At 41.1% G+C, this 23,245-nt stretch overlaps 1 protein-coding gene and 1 pseudogene across 4 annotated transcripts in view; both read right to left on the reverse strand.

The window, feature by feature from the left end:
* Nucleotides 1-23,245, reverse strand: part of NTM (neurotrimin) — a 1,333,904-nt gene that overhangs the window by 341,247 nt on the left and 969,412 nt on the right. The window lies entirely within an intron of this gene.
* LOC122746162 lies at nucleotides 1,492-1,928 on the reverse strand (annotated as a pseudogene).

Here is a 23,245-nt window from a genome sequence, read left to right on the forward strand (position 1 = left end):
ATATAAGTCTTCCAAAACTTCTCTGAAATCTTCACATTCATTCTTTCTTAAAGCACAGTAATATCCCATTACATTCATCTACTAGGATTTGTTTAGCCACATTTCTCAATTGATAGGAATCAACTTAGCTTCCAATTCTTTGCTATAAAAGCACTACTATGAATATTTTACAACATACTTCACTTATATGATCTCATTTTATCCTTACAATAACAGGTAGGCTATGATAATTCCATAAGAGAAATAAGAACACAGTGCTATAGAAATTTATGGAAGGGAAAGACCATTTCCACTGGGGGAAGGGGAAGGGAAGGGAAGGGTTCAAGAGGAGTTTCATGAAGCAGATGGCAAATTGATTTATTTCTTGGAAGATGGGAAATATTTTTTTTTTCATGTGTAAGGTATTTTATTTTTTCCGTTACATGTAAAGATAGTTCTCAACTTTTGTTTATACAAGCTTTACAATTTCAGATTTTTCTCCCTCCCTCCCCTCCCTCCCCCCTCCCCTAGACAGCAGGTAATCTGATATAGGTTATATCTATATATCTCTATACATATACATATACATATAGATATATACACACACACACATATATATACACATAATAACATTAATCCTATTTCTGCATTAATCCTGTTACAAGAGAAAAAATCAGAGCAGTGATGCAAAACCTCAAAATAGAAAAAAAAACCAACAGCACCCAAAACAAAAGAAATAATATGGTTCAATCAGCATCTATACTCCACAGTTCTTTCTTTCTTTTTTTTTTTTGGATTTGGAGATCCTCTTCTATCATGAGTTCCCTGGAACTCTTCTGTACCATTGCATTGGTGAGAAGGATATAGTCCATCACAGTAGGTCAACACTCAATGTTGATGATACTGTGTAAAATGTTCTTCTGGTTCTGCTCATCTCACTCATCATCAGCTGACGTAAGACCCTCCAGGTTTCCCTGAACTCTTCCTGCTCATCATTTCTTACAGCACAATAGTATTCCATTGTATTCATATACCACAACTTGTCCAGCCATTCCCCAATTGATGGGCACCCCCTCAACTTCCAATTCCTTGCTACCACGTAGAGAGCAGCTATAAATATTTTTGTACATGTGGGTGGGAAATATTTTAATAAGTAGAAATGTTGGAGGAGGGAATTTCAGGTTAAAGGAAGCAGCATGAACAAAATTGTGGAGTTTCAGAAAGTTGTAGTATAGAGTATATCTTTGAATTGGAGGGAGATATGGATTGAAATTCATATGGACTACATTATGGAGGTCTTTATCCTATATATTGTGGGGAACCCCTGCAGGGAAAAAACTTCAAAACAATAGAGTTGTCCAGAAGTACATTTCCCTACTTGGGGGAAGTGATGCATTTGCTTCCGCCATTTTCACCAAAGGCTTTATGGCCACTTGTCAGGAATGCTGTAGAAGAGATTTCTGTTCAGGAGATTCTTTTTTTTTTTTTTTTGAAAAAACAGCAAGGCTTTATTCACAAAAGGAAAACTGAGGGGAGCCTGGTGTACTCCATTGGACTAAGTGAAGTATTGGGCAGGAGAGGGAGTCTCTGGCTGCACAATTTGCCAGCAATGAGTGGGTTCCTGCGGATCATGATGACCAAATCCCCACTCCAGATCATCTTGGAAATGCAACGATTTTTGTTCACTGGCTTGGACTTCTTGCCTTTGCCACTCTTGGGTACCTCCGTCCACATCTCCTTCACATTCTCCAAGAAAATGTTGCAGTGCCTGTCAAAGGCCTTCACTCAGCCCAGCAACTTGTTCTTGTTGCCACAGTTGATAAGAACTGAGTGTTGTTCTTCACCGACTGTGTGAGCACCGACAGGGACCTGGTGTTGAATTCCTCCTTTTCAAGCTTCTGTAGTTCCTCAGGGGTCATCTCGCTCTTGGGCTTGTTTAAGAGACTCATGGTGGCGAAAGTCCCTCCGTGCTTTGCACTGCTGCCTTCCTTGCGCCGCGGCTGCCTCTGTGATCTGGCTCCATTCGCCACCACCTAGAGTTGATTCTGGTTCCAGTGTTCAGGAGATTCTAATCCCAATTCCATGATTTGGTGGAACCTGTTGTACTCTGCCATAGGAAGGACACTAGGAAATGAAGGTCTGCAACCACCCCACAGACCAGCGGGGGACATCTGAAAACTTGGTTGTCATCCCATTACAAAGTTAATGTAGACAGTTGAAGTCATGCTTATTAGGGGTGTTGCCCTTCCTTCCAGAAGAAGACCAATGAAATAAGGAAGGTGATGTCTTGACTTGCAAGTAAACTGGATCTAAGTGAGGCAGGGCTGTGTAAAGTCACCAGCCTCATTCTCTTCTCCAGACCCATCTAGGTTTAGTGGCAAGACATGGATCAGAGCAACTGGAGATGGCCCAGGATTCAGTGGGAGACTTGGACCTTTTTAAGCTAAGGTCTTTCCCTCGTCTCAGTTTGTCTTAAGTAACACCCATTCAGTAATTAAGGCTAGGTAAGAAATGAGGCAAAATAAATAAATAAATAAAATGACCTCTTTTTTTTTTTTTTTAAATCAATCTGGGAGAGGAAGACTTTCAGAGTTTCTGGTCAGAACAGAAACAATTGCTATTCTCACTCACATTGAGCCAACAAAAACCCAAACAATGACTGAGACTTGAGTTGAGGCCCATCATTGGCCAATCAGTGAGAGCCAGAGTGGTTTGGGTTTAAGGCCTGGTCAAGTAGTTCCATATGAATCTGAATGGCTTTATCAATGCCTGGTTTCCAGAGTTCCATTTGAAGACATTTGCTTCATTTCCTACCCAAACTTTCATTTGCTTCATTAGGGGTCTGATCGAGAGCAGGAAAGACAAAATCAAGGCATTAGATTGTAGGGAACAGATGAGTCTATAGCTAAATACCAGAGTTCAACTTGATGCAACTTTAGGGTAGGATTGAGAAGAGATTTTTAATCCAAAGCAGGACAGATGAAAGAAAACATGAGATCTTCAGGATGAGTATCAAAATTATTGTGGAGCTGCTAGGGTGAAATTTGGATTTTTTTTTTTTTGGCCAGGCAACGGGGGTTAAGTGACTTGCCCAGGGTCACACAGCTAGTAAGTATCAAGTGTCTGAGGCTGGATTTGAACTCAGGTACTCCTGAATCCAGGGTCAGTGCTTTATCCACTGTGCCACCTAGCTGCCCCTAGGGTGAAATTTGGAAGGTATGTCCTTATCCAAGCTAGTCACTGAGTAACTAAAACAAGCTCTTCATAAAATGTTAGACAGTCAAGAGATCTTACAGATCATCTTGTCCAATCCTTCATTTTATGGATGATGCCTAAATAATTTAAATGGGGGGCAGCTAGGAGGCTCAGTGGATAAAGCACTGGCCCTGGATTCAGGAGGACTTGAGTTCAAATCTGACCTCAGACACTTGACACTTACTAGCTGTGTGACCCTGGGCAAGTCACTTAACCCTCACTGCCCCACCAAAAAAAATTTAAGTGACTTTCCCAAGGTCACACAACTAGTGAATAACATGGCAGGACTCCAACCCAAGTTGTCTAGCTCCAAAATCAGAGATGTTTGCCTTGCAGGCTACTCTGGGCTAGTATGTATATATATATATATATATATATATATATATATATATATATATATATATATATATATATATATATATATATATCTGCCCCCACTCTGATTTCCAAAAGGATTCAGGGCTCTACTTACCAAATTCCTGAAAAAGCTACAAGAGTACATGAAATCCCAAACATAAAAGCATTCTGGAGCTATGCTGCAGCTTCCTCTTAAGTAATGCAAACAGTTATTGTTTCATATTCCTGCTCTTAAAGATATGGCCAGAAAGATATTCCTTAAGGAGAATTTTGAACATTAAAAAAATTGGGGCCCAAGACAGTTTGCTTACTGAATCCATAGCCTCAATAAGAGGCAGTTCTCTGCCTTGTAATCTTTTTATTCCCCCCTGGAATCTATAACCCCTCTTCAGTTTGGTTGACTAAATCATTCCTTAAGTCTGACTAGATCCAGCATGCTGGGCAGATTCCTTATGGAAATCCTAGGGAAGGGTATGGACATGAGTCATCTAGTGGGTTCCCTATGCCTCACTAGAGGTAACATTCAAATCATTAAGATCAGATTCTTTTGACTACTTAAATATTTTCAGAACTGATTTGATTCATATCTATTTAGGACAATTCGATAGTCTATGATTTGCTCTCCCCACTTTAAGCCCTTCCTAATTTCAATCTATTCTCTTCTACATGCAGTTATCCCTTCCACATGGAGGTTAGGTACCATGATCTGGAAAACCCATGTAAAATATTTTGACCCTCCCTTCATACCAGAGAAGAAAGCTGACATTTTTTTCTTTTTTATGGGGTGTTTACAGTACCTTATTGTAAAATCTGGGTTAAGTATTTGGTCATAGGGTCTGTGTCATCTGCGGCTTCCATAAAACTCCCCCCAAATTCCTATTTAATATCTTATGCTGACTGGTGATATATTGAATGAAACTGCAGTGGGGATAGTTGCAGTGTGGAAGGGATTACTGTTATCCCAAAGTGATTTTCCTGAAGCACAGGCCTAGTAGATCACATTATTCCCCTGCTCAACAAACTCCAGCAGTGCCCTATTGCTTCTAAGAACACGTATTAACTCCTTTGTATGTCATTTAAAGCACTTTCTAACATGATCCCTTTTAAAAAAACCATCCTCAATTTCACTTTCTTCCTCATACTATGAACACATCATGCTATTCTGTCCTATTCACTGTTTCAAACACAACATTCCCCATCCCAGTTCTGTGCTTTTGCACTGGCTGTCTTCCATGCCTGGAATACACTCCTTTATTACATCTGCCTCTTAAAATCCATGGCTTTTTAAGATTCGACTCAAGTGTCATCTTCTAAATTACATGCTTTCCGATCCTCTGGTTGCTAGTTAATGCCCTCCATCCCATAACTACCTTGTATCACTGTCTATATTCTTTTTGTGTGTATGTTCTACCACTCTCTACATATACCCACATATCAAAATGAAGGAGTTGCATTTGATGGTCTCTAGACTCTATTCCAGCTCTATAACTAGCTACGATCCAATTATCCTATGTTGTCTCCCACACTAGAGCATAAGTCCTTTGAGGGCCATTGTTATTTCACTTTTTTTTTTGTATAGCTAGTGCTCAGGACAGTGCCTGCCACCTAATAAGGACTTAATTTGTGCTTGCTCATTATTAAGTCAGTTGCTCCTGGGGGGAAGGGGAGAAGAAAAGAGGGAAGGAATGTCTATGGTATTTGGCTTATTGTGAACACTTTTTGTTTAGAAAGCAGAAAAGTGTGGCATGGAGCAATAGGAAGGACCATGAAGGTACAGCTGTTTGACTTTGTTGTACCCCAAGAATGTTGTTCTACACCTACCAAAAAAGCTAGGTATGGGGATCTCAGAAAGATTAAATTTAAAAGGAAGAACTCCCTAAATCAAAATTTCTACCAGGAAGAGAAGCTCAATCAAGTGTTGAGCTTGTTGGGCAAGAGTGTCAGAGGTGAAGACCACCAGAGACCCCAGCCTGTGATGCCATAAATTACTGCCAAACTGGAATATTTTTCATGGTTCCTGTTTTCCAGAAGGACCAGATCTATGTAGTGAGCAAGAGACTGGACCTGGAGTTGAATTCTGAGATGACCTGGTACCTGGAGATGTGGAAACTTTGACATCAGAGAGTTGTTGGGCTTCATATGTTCCTTGGCTGCTAGAGATATTATGAACACTGAGAGATAGAATTGTACCATGGAATCAGGAGCCTTTGGTGAAATCCTAGCTCTGCCATTTACTACATGTCTTACATTGGTCAAGTCTATTTAGGCCTCCTCAGTAAAATAAGGGTTTTTAATTAGATTTCTTTTAAGCTCCCTTATAGGGCTGAGGTCTACTGATGAATTTAAATGTTTTATTGACTATTGAAAATATGTTTATTAAAAGCATTTTTATGGAAATCTTTATTAATAATTATAATTCTTTTTGGTTGTCTGATAAGCATGCAGACTCTTTAGTCCTTGAGAGACCTAATTACCAAGTTATTATACTCGAACCTACCTTGCTTACATGCTCATTCTTTCCTCTCTCCCTTTACCTTTTATTTTCTGGTACTTGTAACCCTGTTCTAGCCTTCTTTCCAAGGACAGAGAAACAGTGTGGCTAGATCAGTACAAAACAATCACTACTGCTGGAGAAAACAATCCAAGGATATGGTTTTTGTATCCAAGGGCAGCCCAGAGCACATACAGGGTACCTAAGAGCCCATTTCCATGCTAGGATTACTGAAGTCAGTCTCAGTGTAGTCCTTGAAAAGACAGGTAACCCTCAGGACAAATCTGGGGGGCCCGGGGGCTAGTAAATACAACTTTATGCATCACAAAGTCTACTTGAATGTCTTCTCTTCCCATTTTAACAGCACCTTCTTCTACTCTGTTGTTCCCAGCACACTAAATGAATGAAGCTTAGCAGCAAGTGTAGAAGAGAATAAAACCCTAGGTGGTAATAAATCAGCGTTTAGAGTGGCAGACACTGAAATCCCCTGGAATGAAGGTCTGGCTCAAGGAAAAATACCTCTTTGGGGAACCAGCAAGGGGAATCAATGCCCATAAAAGCATCCAATGCAGTAAGCAGCAGCAGAAAAGGCAGACACTGTTCACCACAACATGTAGCAGATTGGAGGTTGTAAAACAAAATGGGAAGCTATCAGGTGGGCAAAGGTCAAACCTGCATGGTGTGGGGGATCTTAGCTGGAGGGAGCCCCATCAGCCAAGGGGTCAGGGTTTGCCAGACCACCCCTCCTCCAATGTTTTGGGAATCTGCACTTCAGAGCCCTCCCTCTGCACAAACCACAGGAGGTGAGCGATGGTTAATATTTATTGCCACTTATGTAATGGGTCTATTTGGAAACACATTTTGACCAGCTTATCAGTGAATTAATACATTACAGGCATATTGAGCTGTATTCATTTAGGGTTTGGGTGGCTTTAACCAAAGACTTTCCTGGGAAGCTTGCCAGGCTCCTCTCTGGAATGAGCCTTCTTGTGTGCCTCCTCCATAGCCTCTTAAACCACCAGAGGGCAGAGTCAATCCATGAGATGAAGACTCAGGGACTCTTTCAGGGGCAGTTTAGGAGTGAGGATTTTAGAGCTGGAAGGGACCTAGGCATCCTAGGGACCAGGCCCCTTGCTTTCCAGTTGAGAAAATGAGCCCAAAGAGCTGGTTTTGAAATGATCTGCTCCAGGTCACCCAGACTGCTGAACCAAGACTAGAATCTAGTCCCCCCCAACTCATAGCACTATCCTCATTTTGTCTACTTCATTACTTTGATTATAGAAGAATGAGGAAGAGGATCCAGGAACAAGGAAAGGAAAGAGTCAAGAGGCCCACTTTGTAGGATGACTGTAGAGTTTTCTGAAGTTTTCAGAGCATTGAATGAATGAATGAATGAACAAAAAGGTATTTATTAAATGCTGACTATGTGTTGAGCACTATGCTAAGAGCCAGGAAAAAACAAAACTGAAATATATTCCCTGCCTTCGAGGAGCTTACAGTCTAATACAGGAAATACCACATGTAAGGGAATAGAGTCCTGAGAAGGATATTTTAATTTGGAAAGTTACTGGGCTAGAGAGTGGAACCAATAGGTGAGTAGATCGACATGCTCTTTCAAGGAGTAATGGCAGGATTAGTTTGATCATGGTTTTAGAAATGGAAGAGGGGGGAGGGAAGAAGTGGATGGGATGCCAGCATTAATGCAACTGGAGAGAAGAAGGAGGGAAAAGCATAGGTTTCTCTTCTCCCCATACTGGGCTTTGTGAAACACTCATCAATTATACCAAAAGGGTACCAGTGGTTCTAGAAATGAAAGGATTAAGTTAAGGATCATATATTTAAAACTAGAAGGGTAGAAAGAATCTTACTAGTGAGGTAGTCTAAGCCCCTTCATTTTACAGATGAGGAAACTGGGAACAAGAGAGATGGAATGACTTGATTAAAGCCCTAGAGGTAATGTATGAAACAGCCAGCATTTGGGTCCACTTCCTTTTATCCAAATCCAGTCCTCTTCCCCTTGCCCACTGCCAGAGTTTTCCCTTGTGTTACCATGGAACCTGAGCCCCACTTCTGCTGCCCTACAGTTTTGGGTTTTTAAAATTTTTTTGGTGAGGCAATTGGGGTTAAGTGACTTGCCCAGGGTCACACAGCTAGTAAGTGTTAAGTGTCTGAGGGTGGATTTGAAGTCAGGTCCTCCTGACTCCAGGGCTGGTGCTCCATCCACTGCACCACCTAGCTGCCCCTGGCCTACAGTTTTCTAAAGGGGAACATGGTGAAAAAAAAGTACCTTCTTAACTGAAGAATGGCATGCATTTGATTTCACCCTCGCTATTAAAATGGAGAAGCAGCATGTGAGTCAGGAGGAATTGGATTCCAGGCTGGACTCTATCAGTCATGTGACCCTGGAGATATTATTTAACTTTTCAGTGGTCCAGGCAACTCTCTAAGTTGCAGAGTGGGGGCTGATTTACATCAGAAATCCGTGTTCCCTACACTAAAGAAATCACGGGTTCCATCCCTTAAAATGTGGAGAAATGTCTTGGTGACAAAGGAGTTGGAGGGGGCATCTGTTAAGAGACAGAACAAGGGGTCATAAGTTAAAAGGAAGGAAGAAAGGGATGAGGTCAGTGGACCAATCAAAATATTGGGTAGACAGGAAGACAGAGGGACAGAGGAAGAAAGAAAATTTTAAAAGCATGCACAGAGAATCTCTTTACTTTTTAATCTCCCTCCTCTTCTTCATTCCACATATCCCCTTTTCTCCTTGTACATTTCATCACTCTCTCTTGAGTGATATAATAACACATTTATTTAGGTATTTGAAGGGGTTAGAAGTTATGCTCTCTCTCCCTCTCCTTTTCTATGTCTCTTTCTTGTTGCTTTGCTTCTGCTGTCCTTCCTCAGTCCTTTCATCCTGAAGATATGAAAGTAAAGCCAAAATTAACTCCTGGGTGGGAAGAGGAGGTGGAGAGATGGCAGCTACCTCCTCTCCCCTTCCCCCACAACCCTTCCCAATTTAAGGTGGCTGCAAATCCCTGGCAAACTGCCAACCATGTTGAGCGCTTTGATTTCCAATCTGATCGCCTCATTTTGTCAGCCCTTGCATACGACAAAGAGCCAAGTTTCTATTTATCACAGATTTATTTTTTTTAAGGAGGCTAGAAAACACCCTTTCCTTCTCTAATAAATAACCAGAGGAAGAAAGTTTTGTCACTGATCAGTGTTGTGATGTCCACTAAGTGTATCTCACTATTTCACCATCACAGAATGGCTCACCACAGCTGGGTTGGACTGAAATATTATCTCCCTGCTATTGTTCACAGTGTTCTTACATCGGCAATTTTGATCAATCAGACTTTTCTTCTGGGAGGAATTTATGGAGCAGGAATTCTCTGTATCTTTGCTGTTTATATTTCTGCTGCACTAGATATACACAAACACTCACACACACAGATGATGGTTAACTACACTTGTACTTGGTTTCTCAAACACGTACAATTCTCAGGGGCTCTTAAACAGTCTTAAGGTATCTTAGAGAGTAAGTTACACTGCCTGGCCTGGGCTTCTAATCTCTTCTGAAGAGTCAAGAGACTTCCCTAAGGGCCTCCAGACAAAGAGCCATACTTCAAGAGATACTTCCATACCTCTCCTCTCCTCCCCTTGCTAATCTTTCTTACAAGTGACCCATTAGTATAACCTCGTCTTTTTTGGATTATAGCCTCTAAAGCTTTATATTCTTAGACAAAGAGCATAGTATCTCAGCAGTCAGGAGGTGTCAGTTTGAATCCTGGCTCTTCCACTTGCTAACTATGTAATTCAGGAAAAATAATTTCCTGAGATCATAGACTTAGAGCTGCAAGTGACCTTAGAGATGTTCTAATTATAGAGCACTAGGCCTGGAATTAGGAATACCTGAGTTTAAATCTCTTCTCAGACACTTCCTAGCTGTGTGACCCTGGGCAAGTCACTTAACCCTGTTTGCCTCAGTTTCCTTGTCTGTAAAATGAGCTCAAAAAGGAAATGGAAAACCATTGCAGTATCTTTGACAAGAAAATCCCAAAATGGGGTCACCAAGAGTTGGACATGAATGGCTGAACAACAACAAAGATTCTACATTTTACAATAAAGCCCAAAGAGGTTAAGTGACTTGTCTGAAATTGTACATGTAGCAGGTAACTGGTCTGGGATTTGAACCAAGTTTCTCTGACTCCAAATCCATTGTTTTTGCCATTGGCTCACGCCACCTCCCCTCTCACCCTCTTAGATCCCTACTTTCCTTCTTTGTAAGATGAGCAGGACTGGAATAGATGACTTCTGCGGTCCCTTCTGGCTTTAGATCAGTGACAGAAAGCACATAGACACTTCACAGTAGATTTTGCAGGTAACCATACTGGATATCTTTCATTATTTCTTCTTAAGGCAATGAGGTTATATGCAATGACTGTAGTTTTCAGTGTTTTGGGGGGGGGCTATGGGGTCCCTACTGGAGTCCCAGGCAATGAGAACAGACTTGTTTCTTGGAATGTATCCTGGCAGAAATGACACAGGTTTATGCTCCCCCTACTATATAGTCCATCCCTGCTCCCATTCTCCTTCCCCCAAAACCTTCTACCTTGCCCTTGCAGCCCCTTCACTGTCCTTGCCATGGACTCTGCATTTTATATGAAGCTGTAAAATTTGATGACAGCTTTTCTTGTCAGGGTGGCCCTCACGCTGATCCCTCCCTGATATACATTGCTGACCCTCCGGCAGTTGAGCAGCCTCATTACAAATGAGAGGAAAGACAGAAAGAAGCAATGGGGGGAGGTGAGGGGGTGTCAATGCAGAGTGAGAGAGAGACTAAGTGACAGGAAAGGAAGGGGAATGAGGAATAACATGAGGCAAAGGGATAAGGAAACAGGGAATTAATATGGATACATGGAAGAAGAAAAAAGAATGACTGGAAGATAGAACACTCTTTGGTATTCTTATTCCCCATATTTATTTTCTTTCCTTCTTTGTTTGTTTGTTTGTTTCTTTCTTTCTTTCTTTCTTTCTTTGTGTCTTTCTTTCTTTCTTTCTTTCTTTCTTTCTTTCTTTCTTTCTTTCTTTCTTTCTTTCTTTGTGTCTTTCTTTCTTTCTTTCTTTCTTTCTTTCTTTCTTTCTTTCTTTCTTTCTTTCTTTCTTTCTTTCTTTCTTTCTTTCTTTCTTTCTTTCTTTCTTTTTCTTGAAAGAGGGAGAGGGAAAGAGAGATGGAGGGAGGTGACTGGGATGTAGCAGGGGCGGGGGAGGGGGTTGTCACAAGGTATTAACAATCTAATTTTGGGCAGGACTATGACAGGCTCCAAAACTGGAGAATTTCTGAGCAAGGGAAGGTTAAGTCTCTTCAAAGTTGCACTAGCTAAAGGTGCTCAGGAAGCCTGCCTTGATGTGTGGGACAGCACCACGGCCAGCCCCCAGGGCTCTCTAGAAGGAATTAGTATGGAAAGGTCTTTGTCTGCCTGTGACAATGGAAGTTTCTACTTGGCCCCTTCCCTTTTGGGGCCATGATGCTAATCTCTCTTTGCTGACACTCAGGAGGCCAAGAGAGCAGTCAACCTGTCATTACCAGACAAGACCATCTCATCTTCCTAAGGGAGCATAGTTTCTTTTCCTCCTGACAACCAAGGAATCCTAGGAGATAGCTTTATGGAAATTTTGGAACTCTAGCATAGCAGGGTGTGTTCATGGAAAGCCTCCTATCAGAATCACCCTCATAGGCCTTAGAATATTGAGGAATGGTCTACTCACTTACTGCTGACTTCTCTGAACAAAAGAAGTTATAGATCTTTTTTTTTTTTTTTTGGTGGGGCAATGGGGGTTAAGTGACTTGCCCAAGGTCACACAGCCAGTTAATGTCAAGTGTCTGAGACCAGATTTGAACTCAGGTCCTCCTGAATCCAGGGCCAGTGTTTTATCCACTGTGCCACCTAGCTGCCCCCTGAACAAAAGAAGTTAGAAAGAGAAGTTTATGAAACCCTGTAATGTGAAAATCATACCACTCCCCTATCTTCCTGGATTCATTCTATAACTACTTAAACTTTGAGGGTTTGGTGTTCAACCCATTCCAACAGCCATGTATAAAGTCCCTACTGTGCACCTGGCAGTGGTACAGTAATGCACAGAGGGCTGACCCTGGAGCTAGTAAGGCTTGAATTTAAGTCTTATCTCAGGCACATTCTGGCTAGATAACTCTAAGTGATTTAACCTCTCACTATTCTATCTAAGCAAGCCTCTAAATTGCAGAGCAGGTGCCCTGACTTGTTAGAAGGAGCTTCTCCAGCTGAAAGTTTCTTATTACAGATCCAGTCCATATTCCTCCGTTCCAGGCACTGAGTTGAGCATTAAGATTCAAAAACAGAAATGAAAAATAGCATCTCCCCTTAAGAGCTCATATTCTACTTGTAGGGAGTGAGACATGAAGATATGTAAATATGATTGTATACATCATCAACGCAGACTGATTTGGCATGGTGGGGGGAGGATGGAAACACAGGGTTGATAAAACCTGGAAGAATCAGGAAAGACGGTTGCTAACAGAGCCTGCCTTTGCCTCTAGACCTAAGCTGTGAAACTCACATAGAAGGTCAACCCCTTCAGGTAAGGCACAGTTTCTCTTTGTTTTTGTATTTCTGTCCTTAGTGCCTAGCACATAGTAGGAATATAATGAATGCTCACTGATGGAGTGATTGATTAATGGATTGGGTATGTTATCTAGCAAATACTAGATGCAGATAATTGAAGATCCAGTTCAAATCTGTACCTTATGATGCAGCCCCTTAACTTCAGTTACCAGGATATTAGTACTAAAAAGCAGATTCCATGCAGGATTTGGAGCCAAGAGGACCCGAGTTCAAATTCCACCTGTGCTCCTTGCCACCTGTGAGACTGAGCAAAAACTCACTTCTCCAAATTGAGGTTTAGTTTCCTCATCTATAAAAATTTCAGCCTAAGGCCCCTTTCCATTCTAAACCATGTAATTCTTCCTATGATCTTTTGTGGAGTCCAAATTAATCAAACCAGGGACTGCAAAGAATGCCAACCCATGGTGTCTGCTAGTTGATAAGTCTGGAGAATGCAGGTAAATGTTGTTTCTGCTTGGTGCAATTCACAATAATAGCACATGCATAAAATGAAGCCATCTTCAAAATACACGTCAAAGGAATATATTTACTAGGCACAAAGGCTAGGAGCCGAAGAATTGAACTCTAATGATAACATGTTTGGAGAAAAGTGATGCACTTAAGTTATTATGTATGAAAACTATTGGCAAAATTGTCAGTCTCTGGCTCGTTAAGAGTCTGAAGAGGAAACTGGGGGGGGGTGGGAATGCATATTGGAATGGAGAGAAGTGGGCAGGGCTATGAAGAGTCACATATGACAGACAGAGAGGAGGAACAAGATGGGAATTGGGGCTTCTGAAGGAGGCCACAAGGAAGAGGGTCTGGAGAGGACAATAAGAATTGAGCTGGGGGCAGGCAGGATTCCTGTGATGGACTTCCTTGTTACTAAGATTCTCTATCCTTTTTGAAGGTAAGGGGTATAAGGTAGGAAGGATAAAGTTGGGGAAGTACCTTTGTGGAAGCTCCATCTACTAGTGCAGATTACTAAATCATTTGTAACCTATTGTCTTAGAGAGTCATCAGCAACACCAAAAAGTGAGAACAAGTGACTTGCCCAAGACCATGTGGCTATTATGTGTCAGGGGCAGAATTTGAATCCAGGTCATCCTTACTCCAGTACTGATGTATTTACTATGCCAGGCTTCTTTTCTTCTGGGAAATAGGTCCACCGAATCACTGGAAAGAAGAAGATGGAAGGGACTGTGTACACCCCATTTCCCCAGCATCCCCTGTCTTCTCATCTTCCTCAGTTGTCAGAAGAATACCAGTTGTCCATTTCAGAAGGAATATGCTAAGATAGAATATTTTCTTTAAGGGTAGCATAAGCTACTAAAGCAAGAAAATGAATGGGATGATGGAACACATAGAAAAAGCCAATGTTTGGACTCATGGATCATTAACTTCTGGATTTGCTGATCCTAATCCTTTTTTTTTTTCTTTTTTCCCCTTTACCTCTTTTCCCTTTATACCCCCATTTTCCTTCTCATGTACACATTACAGGTTTTTTCTGAAGTAGAGGGAGAATACTTTCCACTGCATCCATCATCTTCTGCATTTTTCATTCTCACTGCTGACCTTAGTTGTCCAGTATATGACCTATTTATTTTTATCCTAGGGGATATTAGGCTGTGTCATTCACTGGCGCTATCACTTTGTGTATTTTAACTGAGATTCTTCTGGCTGATTCTTTCTCCCTGAGGCAGGATGTGTTTTAAGGGCAGGATATAGAATGAATTCATCTTTGATTTTTATATACATAGCAACTGAGGCTCAGGGGAAAGGGGTTTACAGAGGTCACCAAGCAAGGTGGGGACAGGGACATAGAAAGGATCAATGACAATGCCTCAAGTTCAAGCAGCAAAATATTCCTTCTGTTCATTTGAAAAGGGGGGAATAAATAAAGGAGGACCTTCCTGCCTTCTTACTAGGGATGTTGAAAGGAAAATGAGCCCTAATTCATAGAAGCCTTTGGTGTTACTTTGAAAGTAAACTGTTTTTGTTGTTGTTGTTGTTGTTGTTGTTTTGTTGCGGGGCAATGAGGGTTAAGTGACTTGCCCAGGGTCACACAGCTAGTAAGTGTCAAGTGTTTGAGGTCGGATTTGAACTCAGGTCCTCCTGAATCCAGGGCTGGTGCTTTATCCACGGCACCACCTAGCCGCCCCAAAGTAAACTGTTAACAGAAATGTGAAGCATGGGGCAGCTAGGTGGCGCCGTGGATAAAGCACCAGCCCTGGATTCAGGAGGACCTGAGTTCAAATCCGACCTCAGACACTTGACACTTACTAGCTGTGTGACCCTGGGCAAGTCACTTAACCCTCATTGCCCCGCAACAAAACAAAAAACAAAACAGAAATGTGAAGCATGACCTTGCCTATACTATCACCATACAAGGGATACATGGCTTATCCCCATATAAGGAACACAGGACATGGATAAACCCAAATAGTAGATAATCCCCAAATAGTTGTAAACTTACACTCACTCATATGCCCTGCATATCAATGCCTAGACTTTCCCATTCGGACCCAGCAATTGTTTGCTTGGGGAAGAAAAGTGTTAAGTGATGTAGGAGTATGTGGCACAGTTCAGCTTTACTATGTAGGAGAGAGGGACTAGGGATAATTTACATGGCAAAGTCTCTTACTGGGCAAACACGAGCTGACTATATTATTATCATGTTGTCATTGCTGTTGTTGTTGTTGTTGTTGTTGTTGTTGTTGTTATTCTCCTGCTACCTTACTAGTGGTAGGGTTGAAGAGAGTCGTTCTGAGGACTTGATGGATATTAATTAATCCCTGCAGCAATCACAGCTGGATAGGCAGGCATTATTCTCCTCCCATTCACAGATGGGGAAAGAGTGGAGCCAAACAGTAAAAATTATTTACCCAATGTCACGCAGAAATTATTGCTATTATTACTTAAGCCAAGCCCTCTTCTCTATATGGCTTGCCAGTAGCAAAGTCCTTGTATTTTGAGGTAACTCTGTGATTTGAAATGTCGGAATTCCTCTGCAGCCCAGAAGCTTGTTTATGCCAGTCTCTTGGAGGAAATAGAAGCCACTCACCAGGGTCATAGAGGTCTCAGTTCATTGTTTTAAGAGAGAAGTAAAACTAGCTAAGAAAAGTTCAGCAAGATGTTGTCACCCTCTCATTTCACCTCTTTCCCCCCTCTTTTCTCCTTCTTCCATCTCTTTAGAATTCATGAGTTGAACACTCTCTAGGGAAACGAACAAATGACATTGTATCTTGCTTTCATGATCCTCCTTGGTCACATCTACCCAGAGAGTTACAGAAGCCCAGCATTGCCGTTTTTAAGGCCCCATTCTGTCTTATCACTTGCACAGCCAGAGCTGCTCGACATATGCAGCTGGAAAACAGCAACATAAAATGAGGGAAAACAAAGAGAGGAATTAAAGAAATCATCAGCCAGGCTTTAAAACCAAGCTGTGACTCCCAGGAAAAGAGAGTAGGAGAGTAGAACTCAGGCTGGAGGACCAATTCAGCAGTGCAGCAGTGAATTCACGGGATCTAATTTCTTCTCAGCTCTCCTATTAATTTCCTTGCTGTAAAACTCTGATGGGGGCTCTTTTATTGAAACATATATTCTTTATATCGCAGATTATAAATCCTTATCTCCTCATGAGTTGAGAAGCAATCAGACACACAAATCTCATTCTGAGCCCCTTAGAACAGACAGTCTCTGTCACATTAGCACTTTGTTCTAGCTAAATAGTAGCCCTTTGCCATTTGAGACCCAATCCAGCAGCCCAACAGCTCTACATATGCATTTCCACCAACACTCATCACTTATTACTTTTTTTGCCTGTGTCCTTGCTGCAGAACTCCTAGAAAAAGACTTGAGATATCAAGGGAAGTAATGCTGAGACCTGCCCTCTCATTCCAGTTGTGACTGAAAATCACATTTCCACCAAGAATGTCAAAGGCAAGAAATCGAAGGCATTAACCTACACTGACTTCTAACCCAGCTGCTTTCCAGCCTGATTGGAGGGTAAGAAGGTTAATTATTCCCAGCCTCATCCTCCAATTTCACAGAGCATATCAAAGTCCTTGGCAGAAGGGCTTGGTCAGGCTTCTTGTCATCACTGGACCCAGGTTCTGCAGGCTGGTGATCAGGTTGGATTTGGCTGCTACTGTGGATGCTGGGAGCCAAGTCCTTGATACTACACAGAGTAGTCAGGTGGCCAGATGTGAATGTCCCCATTTTCAGAGTAGAAGGCCAAATGGGGATGAGGTACCAGACGGTTCTGTAGCTATGGAGAGCCAGTCATCAAAACCCACCAAGGAGGATTTCTGGGAACCATAAGAACCACTTTCTCTCCAAATATCTCAAAGTGGTCAAAGGAACCTCCAGCTTCTACCTCACCCAGATATCAACATAGTAGGAAGGTGAAGAAAACTGGTTGGTGTCTGCAGGAACCCAGTCTGTGTTCAGATAGCAGAGAATGGAAGCCATCCAGAGCTAGAATATTATTCCACCCATATGCAATTGGAGAATGGAATTAAGGAAGAATAGAGCAGGTGGGGGAGAGTAGAGCCTTTACTCTATACCATCCTTAGCCCTCCTCCCCTCCCCCTCCAGCCCCTCACCCCCTTGAGGACATCATCCTTAAAATATATTTCATTTCACAGCTGCATTATGGTACCACAAAATCCTGGGAATCCAATTTAAGAACAGATTACCTCCTCACTTACTTCATTTGAAGCAATTACATGTTAATTTTCATTGAAACCAGCCTAATGCATACCAATCTGATGCTGCAATCTCATTTGAATACTTAAGGGAACATTCACTGGGTTTGGGGCTCCAGAGATTTATATTTAAAGGGCTATTTTATCATTTTTTTCCTTTGGTGAGTTCTTGTCTGCACCCCTGGCCTCTTTCCCACATTTCCCAAGAGAGAATATCCCCAAGATGTCACATCAGCCTTCCCTAAAACAGCTACTAGCCGTGTCCTGGTAAGCAGCTGGAAGCTAGTACTCTGAGATTTTGTGCTCTCGTTGTTCCTGCTGTAGTGGTTGTCCCCAGTTAAATACCTCCCCTCTCTCTGTTTCTCTTTCCTTTATGCAAAGTGAAGATTCGTGTTTGGTCCTCTGCAGATAGGCAGTGTATTGTCAAGTAAAGTCCTTTCTCTGGCCCACATCCTTGTGTCCAGACCTCTAAAGTTACTGTTACTATATTACCAGCCATTTGCTTAAGGAGGAAACAGCTCTCTAGACAAACCCACGGTATTGATTTGAGCCACTGGTAATTAATAATGCTCCAAGACTGTAGAATCAGCTCATGTCAGAGTTTTAGAAAAGGATAGAGAGGATGGGGAAGGGAGGAGAGTGGGGGAAGGCCACGTCTGTCTCAGTTTACACATTTAAACAAAAAGAATTCATGTTTGAAGCTGCATTTTAATTAGACGAAAAGGGCCCTGAGACAATCATGAAGAAGCTATGTAAATGCATATTGTATTGTGTTGTAATTAATCTACAGTGACACGGAGGCAGAAGGATGGAAACGCTGAGATAGATTCAACAAGGGGTAGGCCAGAATCCTTGATCCCAAACCATCCCATGATCTTCTCCTTCCTTGGATGGAGGACAGTGGGAAGGGTGGGGAGAAGAAAATAATAGTCATCGCACTTTTCACAGCTTTGCCCTGAAGTGGAAAAAAGGGACACTGCATTCAAACTATTGAATCACCTTGGCCAACCAGTTCTGGGCTAGCATCCCTTTGGGTTTTTGCATGGGACTGCTAAAGTCTATTTCTTCAACATCAGTTAAGCTAATGATGATAATGCTTTATGCATCTGGGTATTTCAAAGCCCTCTGCCAACATCACAGCCCTCTCCCGTTGGAAGAAATGGCTTGTCACTCCTCCTTTGCCAAGGAGGAGTCAATGGATTTAAGTGCTATGGCCGATAAGGTCAGACAAGAAGTCCGAGACAGATCTGGGAGGGGGGAACCCAGACTCCCAGCTCCCCAGTCCGGATGCCTGACCATCTTTCTAACCCCATCAAATCCAATCTATGTAATCAGAGGAAAGGACTGTGCCCGGCCCCTCAGCTTTACCCTCTCCCCCAATATCTACCTCCCTCCCCAACATTCAGGCACAGTGGAATTCTTGGCAATCCAGGCCTCCTGTCTTCATGCAACAAGAATCAAGTGCTGTTTGAATTGTCAGAGGGATTATTAACAGAGTTTATTATAGGAAGAGCCTGGCAGAGTCGATGTTGTTGTGACATGGGGAAATAACAATTAAAAAAAGAGAGAGAGAAAGAAAATAACCTGAAATTCTAATTGGATAGAGGACTGAGGAATTAGGGATGAATGAGATTCACCCTGGGTCTCTAAGTGTCTTTAAATGCCAAGATGGGTTTTTGGTTATTTTCTTGTCCTAATAATCAGATGATAGAAAAGATTTTTATACTGTAGAATGTGCATTATTGCAGGTTTCTCTTCTTTTTCTCTGGGTGTTCCTCCACCATCTTTTCTTCCTCTTAAATGTTAGTTTAAATCTGTATAATCAAAGAAATGCTAGGACTAGTAGTGCTAATTTAAAACAATACCCTCCTAACAGTGTACATGGAAGGCTCTTAATTTTTTTTTAAAGCATACTTTTGATTTCATCATGGAGTTCTGGGGAAGAGCCTTCTCTACTAATGCATCTTGCTCCACAAATTATGGTCTTAGAGAGTTGCCTGGGACATTGAAAGACTGTCACTTGCCCAGTGTCACACCACTACCACTACCACTACCACCACCATCATCCTCATCATCATATTTAGCATTTGTAAATCTAAATGTTTTACAATTATCTCATTTGAGCCTCAATAACCCTGGGAAGTAAGTGACATTATTATGTCCATTTTACAGATGAGGAAACCAAGGCACACAAAGGTGAGTGACTTGTCCAGAGTCACACAGCTAGCAAGTGTCAAGTGTCTGAGGCCAGATTTGAACTAAGGTCCTTCTGAATCCAGGGCCAGGGCTTTATCCACTTCACCATCCATTGTATGCACCCTTGGCCTCTTTCCCACATTTTCCAAGAGAGAAATATCCCCAAGATGTCACATCAGCCTTCTCTAAAACAGCTGCTAGCTGTGTCCTTCCTGGTAAGCAGCTGGAAGCTAGTACTCTGAGATTTTGTGCTCTCTTTGCTACTGCTGTAGTGGGTGTCCCCAGTTAAATACCTCCCCTCTCTCTGTCTCTCTTCACTTTGCATAAAGGAAAAGCTGCCCCCAGCTAGTAAACTTCTTAGGCTCCATTTGAATCATCATCATCTAGTAGCATAAATAGTAGTATCCTTTTACCCAATGTTGCAGCTAAATCAGAAGTTTCATAATCTTTATTTCAACTTCAAATTACCTTGATTTCAACAGTGTAGGTACTACCTCCATCAATGCAGATCATTATTTTTCTAAACGTAAACTTCTTTTATTTGATTTTGATTGAAAAATCTAATCACTTGGAACATAAACATTTATGGATGATGTTCTTTGAACTTGGGAGTCTAAGTCAGCAGACAGATCTACAGCATGAGCCCTCCCTAGGGCATAGCAATTGGGACTTTATTTTAGGGGATAAAAATGTTTAGGAGATACTATAGTTAATAATAGCACTACAATCAAAAATTAATATAGCAATATCAATATAGTATATCTTAATATAACGAATAATATAATTGTATTATATAAGCTATATTTCATTAATATAATTATATAAATATATATATATTTTATATAACTATGTTATTATTTAGTTTTAAATAGTATAATTAATAATAATACCATAGTTAATAAGGGGCAGTTAGGTGGCTCAGTGGATAGAACACTAGGCCTAGAGTCAGGAGGACCTGAGTTCAAATTCAGCCTCAGACACTCACTATCTGTGTGAACCTGGGCAAGTCACTTAATCCTGTTTACCTCAGTTCCTCATCTATGGAATGAGCTGGAGAAGAAAATGGCAAATCACTTCAGTATCTTTGCCAACAAAACCCTAAATGTGGTCATGGAGAGTCAGACAGGACTCTAATGGCTAAACAACAAAAATAATCAATAATCCCTGCTATGGGCATAACTGAATTTTTAACCATTACTCTCAGATCATGAATGACAAAGTTGACTTAAGGGTATGACTGGTACTGCCTGCCCCATGAACCAAAATATAGAGTTACAGCTCTTCCTGTCTTTACTCAAAAGTTGTTAAGAGCTGATGGACCTTGTGTTTTTTTGGCCCTGCCTTCCAGAACCCAGGGATACTTTCATGTGATAATGAGGAAATGGAAAAGGAACTGAGTCTTCAGAGAACTGGATGTAACAAACAGGGATAAGGTGTTACGTTTCTAGGGTTACTCTTCTCACCAAAAGTGAGATGAATTTCTCTGCTTCCTCCAAGAAGAAGTTTTCAAAGTGCTTTGTGAACATTACTAGGTCAGTTAATTCTTTTCCATTGAAATGTAAGCTGAAAGGACAGGGATGACTTCACCTTTGTCTTGTATCTCCATTGTCTAGAGCTATGTTTGGTATATATTAGCACCTAATAAATACTTATTGACTGTTTGAATTTCTAGATGGGCATTTAAAGATGATCAAATTGAGGTCTAGATGTAAACAGACTTGTCTAAGGTCAGGATTCAAACCTAACTCCCTTTTCTCCAAATCCACTGCACCTGAGTGAATAAGCCAAATTATTTTGTTAACTATTGTGAATGTCAGAACATCAGGGTCAAGGAGTCCCTGGCTTAACATTGCAGTGGTCTAACAATTTACCAAGCGACCAGAGATAACCCTGATCATAATAAAGGCTCATGCTAAGGCTGGCTCTTATTAGACCCAAACAAGCAGGCACACCTCAAAGATGTCTTCCATCTTTGAATACATGATCTATGGCTTTTCAAAAAAAGGAGGATCAGCAGGCTCTCATGGAAACAGGTTTTCAAGGCTCATAACCATTCATGGCAGAAAGAAATCCCTTATGTCTAGCTCTCCTCCATTGGATCCATAACAAAGAGTTTAGAATTTTTGTCAAGCAAACAGTAAGACACAATTCCAATTGCATGCCAAAGAGAAATGAGCCTGTCGAAGGAAAAAAAAATGCTATGTTAAGGATTAAAATATATGTGTTAGAATGGGAGATGGAAGACCAGGGTTCCATGTTTGGTAGTTTCACTAAGTGGCCATATGACTTTTAGACAATAACAAGAAAGATGGTGATGCTGCTGTTGGTGGTGGCTGTGTTTTCTTAGACAACAACAACAAAGATGGTGATATAAATTGCTGGTTTACAAAGCTTTTTATATCCATAATCTGATCCTTAAGACCCTCTGCAATAGGAAATGCAGGCATTTTCTCCATTTGACCAAAAAAGAAGCCAGGACATAGAGACATTAAGGCATTTGTCCAAGGTCACACACCAAGTAAGTGATGGAGCCAGGATTCTAACCTTGGTCTTCTGATATAAAATCTAGACCTCCTTCAAGTCTACCACAGAAAGCAAATCATTTTGTCTTTCTAAGCTTCATTTTACTCATCCATAAAATGAGATGGTTGAATTAGATGATCTTTAAAGTTCCTTCTGTCTCTAAATTTCTATGATTCTAATTAGAGTATAATAGTATCCATCTTCTATCCCGTCCTTCCCAGAGATGTGACTATCACAGGAAAAAAAATCACAATAGTTTGGGTCAGGGCAAGGGTGGTCATGTGAAAGATTTAGATGAATATACTTTTCTTTATTTTTTTAAAAATCAGGATAAGAGTTCTTTGTGGCCAATTGTTTGGAGCTATTGGAACCAGAAGTATTCTATATATTTTAGAAAGTGGTCAAATTATCCTAATCAAACCCCTGGGGCTGACTGAGCACCCTCTACCTCCCTCTAGTGACAAATCCTAATCGGACATCTGCTAAAAGGCATTTATAGATGCAAATACTAGGCCAATGAAAGATCTCAAAAGAAGCAAGTTTTTAAAAATTTGTTTTGTTTTGTTTTGTTTTGTTTTGTTTTGTTTTGTTTTGTTTGTTTTAAACATACTAATAACCTTCCTTGGACTTCAGGAACCAATTACCCAGACATATGCCTCACACGTCATTTGTTCTTTGTCATAAATTCTTTTGTCACTATTTTAATTCCTTGTTTTTCAAACAAAAGCTATCCTTTAAGTAGAAATAGATATTTATGTCCACAGGACAGGGAGAAAAGTTGTCGATGAGTCAAGAAATCCAGTGACAACATTTTTTCCCCCAAATCTCTGACAAAAGAAGGAGTAATAAATGAAAGGGGGAAAAGAATTTCAAGACCTGTAGGGAAGGCCTTTAATGTCTGAGAAATTTGGGACTCAGGGTGAAACAATGGTAAATGGCACAGAAATTGTGTGCCTGGCATTTGCTCTGGATTAGAAAAGACCATATACCATCCTTGTTCTTTGAGTTCTGCAGGACCCTGGGTCTCTTATGGTTTCCCTGGATTGGAACAACTCTATCTGAACCCAGAAAGATACATGGGGTAATTTCAAAAT

Source organism: Dromiciops gliroides, chromosome 3 (assembly GCF_019393635.1).
Source record: "Dromiciops gliroides isolate mDroGli1 chromosome 3, mDroGli1.pri, whole genome shotgun sequence".
In the NCBI taxonomy this organism is placed as follows: Eukaryota; Metazoa; Chordata; class Mammalia; order Microbiotheria; family Microbiotheriidae; genus Dromiciops; species Dromiciops gliroides.